The 5990-nt window shown below is 46.5% G+C and overlaps 1 long non-coding RNA gene across 5 annotated transcripts; it reads right to left on the bottom strand.

Moving 5' to 3' along the window:
• Window positions 1-1658: 1658 nt before the first annotated feature.
• LOC110550022 (uncharacterized) lies at window positions 1659-5949 on the bottom strand. 5 transcript variants are annotated; one of them, XR_002476497.2, is made up of 6 exons: window positions 5591-5946; window positions 4102-4847; window positions 3553-3624; window positions 2663-2753; window positions 2261-2332; window positions 1659-2151 (listed from the first exon to the last, which is right to left on the bottom strand). It is a non-coding gene; the product is annotated as an uncharacterized LOC110550022 (long non-coding RNA). The 5 variants fall into 5 exon arrangements; XR_009592390.1 differs by having other exon boundaries at window positions 1659-2332; window positions 2663-2756; window positions 3553-3663; window positions 5591-5949; XR_009592387.1 differs by having other exon boundaries at window positions 1659-2332; window positions 5591-5940.
• Between the last annotated feature and the right edge of the window lie 41 nt (window positions 5950-5990).

Below are 5990 nucleotides of genomic sequence, written 5' to 3'. Positions count from 1 at the left end.
TCTTTCGACCAGCAACATCCCAGCCATTCCATGGAACTGAAATCCCAATCAGTCTGTCAGATCATACGGTCCCTCAGAAGTGTGGCTGGAGACTTGCCTGCGAGATTCCAGATCTTGTCAGTGCTTGCTTTAGTCAGTTTTCTCTTCCTGAGAGAACACTCCGACCAAAACCAACTTTGAGGTTGGTTTGTTTTCAGTTTCTGTGTTTCAGTTCTTTGTTGAGGGAAGTCAGGGCAGGAACTGAACCAAAGCCACAGGGAACAGAGAGGATCACTGCTCCTGCTCTCTGTCTCTGTTTCTCTGTTTCTGTCTTTCTGTCTCTGTCTCTCTAAGGTTTTATTCAGCCCAGGTCCACCTGCCTAGGAATGGTCCCACCCAGTCTCTGAACCAGATCCAGCCTCATGCTTGCAGCCACACAACTTCCGGTACAGTAGATGATGCTGAACGCCTCTGGCAAGGGGCAGATTTGAGGGCCCCTAACCCCGAGACTGTCACTCTGCCCAAGAATACAGACTTGAACCTCTTTCTAGACCTCTCATGTAAGGGCAGGGCAGGTGGGCGTGCAGGAGTGACAGCTATGCTCTAGTTCCATTTCCACTCACTTGAGTCCCTTGTCTGTTGACACCTGCAATTAAGGCCTTCTGCAGCTACACGCCCAAGTCCCCGATCAGCTTCCTCCATTAAACTCATATCTAGATTGTGAGGGTGAGAACGGGTGAAGGAAGAACATTTTAAAGAGAGATTGGAGGCATGCAGTCACCAACGTGACGTCTATCCCATTGTCAGCTTGGGAGCGTGTTTTTGCTGTTTTGCCTCCTTTGGGGGTGGTAAGGTTTTATTTTGTAGCATCTCGGTGTAAGCAGGCTTTAATCAAACAAAGATCCGAGTTATAAAAACATGCCTTATCAATAGATGAAAGTGTAGTGTTGTCGAGCCTGCAGACTTCCACCAGGGGACGCTGCCGAGAAGATACGGACGTGGAAATGGTTTCTGTGTCTAATTTAGCAAAAAGCTTGCTAATCGCAGAGTAGTTTTAATTCTAAATCCTTTCTTTGCCAGGGAGACAACCCGCTTAGCAAACTTTGGGTTTCATAACTGGAGACAGTATTTACAAGAATTTCCCGGTTGCTATGGCTGTGCCTTGACCCAGCTTCCTTGCAGGCAGGATGCTAGCACCCCTCCTGGCCTCGAAGTTCATTGGTTCACCCAGTAGCCCCTCACCCCGCTTTCTCGTCGGCACAGCTGCGTAAAACTACAATTCCCAGGCTCCCTTGCTGCTGGGGTGTTAGGGTCTTTGGTTTCTGTTCAGCCGCTGTGATTCTGTGAATCCTGAATTCAAAAGACAGAGGATACAGGGTTTCCCTTCTGTGGGTCCAGATGGGAACCAGGGTGATGTATTGTGATGCGGGGTGGAGCTGGCAGGAGCAAGTCATAAGGCTTCCATGAACCACTCGATTCCCGACAGTGAATTTGTTTCTAAAATAGCTGTGGTAAATTCTGTTTTCTGTAACTAAGCCTTGGATGCCGGTAAATCACAATAGTTCTGAGTCAGAAATTTTGCAAAGTTCCCAAATGCCACTCTGTCCTTCCCTCCTTGAAGCCAACCTATCACAAATATTGTCTCAATATTGAATGAAAGAAAAACGATTATTTTGACATTTGCTAAAATAAGCGGAAGATTTTATTCGGGGCTATTGGAAGTGCCAAGGTCACTGCAATAGAAAAGAAAGACTGACCTAGACTTTGAAATACCACAAAAATAGCTGGAGTGCCACATACAGTAAGGGAGATGGAGAGGAAAAATGACTGAGACATCAGTGCTGAAGGACTCTTGAGAAACCAACTTAATGGAAATCTGGCTGAAGGCAGACCAAGGCGACCAGAAACCAAATTTGGGGGACAAGGAAATGATCTGATGTCAGGATGAGGAATCTCTGCTCATCAGACCTGCTGGGATTTTCGGTAACCGACAGAATTTCTAGGCAGGTCCAGGCAGAATGCAGGCCACAGCGGAGGTCAAGTCCAGAAGAGGTTCTGAAGAAGCCTGATGGAGCTTTGATTATGAAGAAAGGAGTTCCCCATGCCTGTAATCGCAGCACTCAGGGAGACAGAGGCAAGCAGAACTCTCTGTGATTTCGAGGCCAGCCTGGTCTACAAAGTGAGTCCAGAACCAAGCCAACACTTGGTTTTTGGTCTCCAAAAACAAACAACAACAACAAAAAAAAAAAAAAAGGAAGAAGGTGCTTTCATAAGTACATACATGCTCAGTGCAGAGTTGCAATGGGCTCTACTTCTTGTACTGGGCTCTGGTTTCTTTGCTGTTTTGGTCAGGCTGTGAGGAAGGAAAAGCTTGGTGGATGCAGATAACAAGCCAGGGCACCAAGGACAGAGCACGAGGGAAGGGGAGAGAAAGGATGTGGTAGGGAGACCAGCGAGCGCCAAGCTGGGCCACACTGTGGAGATGGTTAAGGATTCTGTGTTTTTTACTCTAGGTCCGGCTAGGCAACAGCCACCGAAGCGCATTAAACATGGAACTGAAAGGACCTCATTTGTATTTTATACAAACTACTGTAGGGGGTTTATTTCTGTCAGAGACGGAGGGGTCAGTGTGGTAGGGCAAGGAGAAAAACCAGGCCAACACCTGAAGCGCCATTCTACCCACCTGCCGTTTCTCGGGAGAGACTGTAGGCATACGTATTTGAGCACGTGGTCTCAAGCTGCTGGAGTTTGAGGGAGACGTGGGCCGCGCAGCCCTGCTGGAGGAAGTCCATCACTGGAGGCATGCTCCAAGACTTCATAGCCTCCTTCTACTTCTCCTTCACTCTCCCTGCTTCATGCTTGTCAGAAATATGATCTCTCTGCTTCCCTTGCCATTACAGATTCTTCCTCTGAACTATAGCCACAGTAAAGTCTTCTCTAAGTTGCCTTGGTCATGGCATTGTATTGAAAGAATCAGACTAACTTTGTAACCTATGTTTCTTTTAATTGCCTTATAACTTATATTTGCAAGTTTTAGGCCCATGTTAATTAAAGCCTCTTAGTGCTTCTCCAGAGAACCGAGGAATGTAAAAGTTCCTGACATTAGCCAACTGTGAGGGCAGAGATAAGGAAGAGAACAAGCAGAGATCTCTACTAAATGGAGAAAAAATCACGGGCTGGTGCCGGTGAGATGGGCTTTGTTTGGAAACTGGGCCAAATGGCCCCAATCCTTCTCCTGACCTTTGATCCAAAGCCTGTAACCCCCACTCCTCAGAATAGACATGGGATGAGTTAATCACCCCCCCACATTTAACTGTGGATGGCAGGAAATTCCAAACTGACTTGAAGATCAGATATTTACGACAGGGCTGACTGGACCTAAGGGTGACCAGAACTAACCAATTATTTTAAAAGTTAGACACTTCATCCAATCCTAACTTGCCAAGAAGTCAACTCCAGGAGATTCCTGCCTTGTGTCTTTTAAAAACCTAAGCTCTTTGTCTCCCGGTGCCACTCCTAGCTGATCAGCAGGGGTGACCCCATTGCAATGGTTAAGAAGAGTGAGTCTCTTACGTTTTTGCATCGATGGATGATTAGTTTCCTGAGTTCTCTTCATACCTTCTTATATTTAGGCTCTTGCTGGGCCTAACAGTATCACAGCAACAGAAATGTTAGTAACAGCAGCTACAAAGAAAAAGTAACAAAAGTCTTTCTGACATTTAATGAACATGAAACAGACACAGAAAAAATACACTAGAAGGCTTGGGGGTCAAGATTTTGCAACAGGATTCTCATCAGAACACACATGCTGTAGAAATTACTGCCAAGTCAAAGCCAAACTGGAAAAGGAAAAAAACACATCTCAGCATTGCTGTCACTGACACATGGATTCAGGTAAGTCACTGCTACTGGTCATCAGTCCTAGAAATGTGGTGGGAGTCACCAAAGGACCACTGAGAAGTTGGCGGGGGTTGGGATAGGGAGGGCTCCTTCAAGCATGCCGAGGTCTTTGATGTGAGCAAACTTTCTCTGACCATCTCTGGATTGTTCTGTTTGTAATTTGAACTAGGAGGTTGCCGTCAGTGTCATCAAAGCCACGGACAAGAAAGGTGCAGGCCTTACATCCGATTAGACGGCTGTTGGTCATCCCTAAGGCACAGGTGCCACTATTGCACCTTGGGGCATATCTTGCCAAGCTGGTTACTGTTGTGACTCATAGTCTTCACAGGTGGATAGGCTGTTTTCCTCCATCGGCAGGTTGCATAACTTGCAGTGTTATTGAAAGCTAACCCTCTGGGAAGAGGCTTTTAGGTCAGATCCAGCTCTATTCCTCCGTAAAGTTTTTAAAGGTATTTTAAGAACAGAAAGACTAACAACTTCAAACTGAAAGATACAGGTACAAATCTAATAAGTCCTTGCATGGTCAAAGTTCAACTAGTAAAAAGGAGAATGTGTTAGAGTACTTTAAAAAAAAACTCTTTTATTTACACTTCTGTCTTTTTCTCCCTATTTTACCCCAATTCCTTCCAACACCAGGTAGGGAGAAAGGGTTAGTGGGAGAGGGGGTACAGTTCTCTTAGCTGCTTCCTGCTGGTTAGGGTTATCGGGTTCCTTGGAGCCAGTCTAATCCTTGTTTCAGGAGATCTCCATCTTCTTGTCTCACAACAGCAACTAGAAGCAGCAAAGGGGAAGCAGGAGCAGCCTTGTTCTTTCTCTTTTCTCCACACTCTCAGGGTTCTTGCCTTTATTCCCTCTCCAGAGTCCTCAGATTTAAATTATCTGCAGCTGGCAAAGAGCTCCTCTCATAGCCCGCAGGAGGCAAATAGTCTGCTGCTGTGGGCCATCTGAATCAGTCCCACATCCCACACCTGGGACCAAAACCAAAACATGTTTTAATATCCACAACAAGAGTGAGACACACAGGCACGGCTTTCATTAAAAATGGAAGACCTGATAGGCAGAACTGACCAGGCATGGGAGCTTCAGAATTTCAATCCTAATCAAGGATCCTCCAACTTTTGCCTGGCTTGGTTTGAAAATTGCTACAGACAACTTGGTGCCTCCTGCTTCCTTCTTGAAGTAGAATGCCCATACTGGTTATTCTGTGCCCATTCTACCATGGTGTTGGGTTGGGGAGGGAGCAAATAACTTGTTTGTAGATCATAGACCTTTACTTAAGGAAGAAAGTCACTTTATCTGTACTTACCCACACATACACAAAGTGAGTATTTGATAACTTTTTTTTTTTTTTGAGAAAGGGCCTCACTATGTAGCTGTGGCTGGTCTATAACTCCCTATGTAAAACAAACTGTCTTCAAAATGAAAGTTCTGCCTCCCAAGTCCGGGACTAAAGGTGTGCATGACCACACTCAACTTTATACACATTTACTTTTGGAAAGAAGGACAAGGTGACTGTGTCTCCTCATAGGGTCTAAGCCAGGGTCAGCTGCAGTTTTTGAATTCCTAAGCCACAGAGACTGTCACATGCATGACAGTCTCTTCATGACCTTGTTTGAGAGTTACACAGCAATAGATAACTAGCATTCAAGGTGATGTCATTATGCGTATGGTGGCTTCAACAACACATATAGATGCTGCAAATTCAACTTACCTTCCTTACAGGAGATGGAGAGAGTAATGCGTGGTCCATCTCGTCTTTCTGAAGTTTTAAATGCTCTCCCTGTCAAGTTTTGTTTTTCCACACGTAAGTTTTAACTTCCCATCAGTTCCAAAGTCAACCCCAGGGAACTCTGACCCGGAGGTTTTATCATTCAGAGACCATCACCCATCCAGACTTCATAGCAGAAACACTTCCGGGGGGGGGGTACAGAAAGAGACAGGTGAGGCCCGGTGCGCGTTCTGGGGTCTGGGCAAGCCGGTGACTTCCTCGGGGATCCGAGCAGGACACTGCGCCCCCACAGGGCGCGCCGCCGCCTCCGCACCCAGCCAGCCCAATTTCCGGGCCGCTCGGGGCCGGGAGGCGGAGCCGGGGCGGGGAGCTCGGTCATCTG

This window comes from Meriones unguiculatus, chromosome 6 (genome assembly GCF_030254825.1).
Source record: "Meriones unguiculatus strain TT.TT164.6M chromosome 6, Bangor_MerUng_6.1, whole genome shotgun sequence".
Classification (NCBI taxonomy): Eukaryota; Metazoa; Chordata; class Mammalia; order Rodentia; family Muridae; genus Meriones; species Meriones unguiculatus.
The sequence above is the reverse complement of the archived record's forward strand: the minus strand, read 5'-3'. Positions and strand labels throughout refer to the sequence as shown.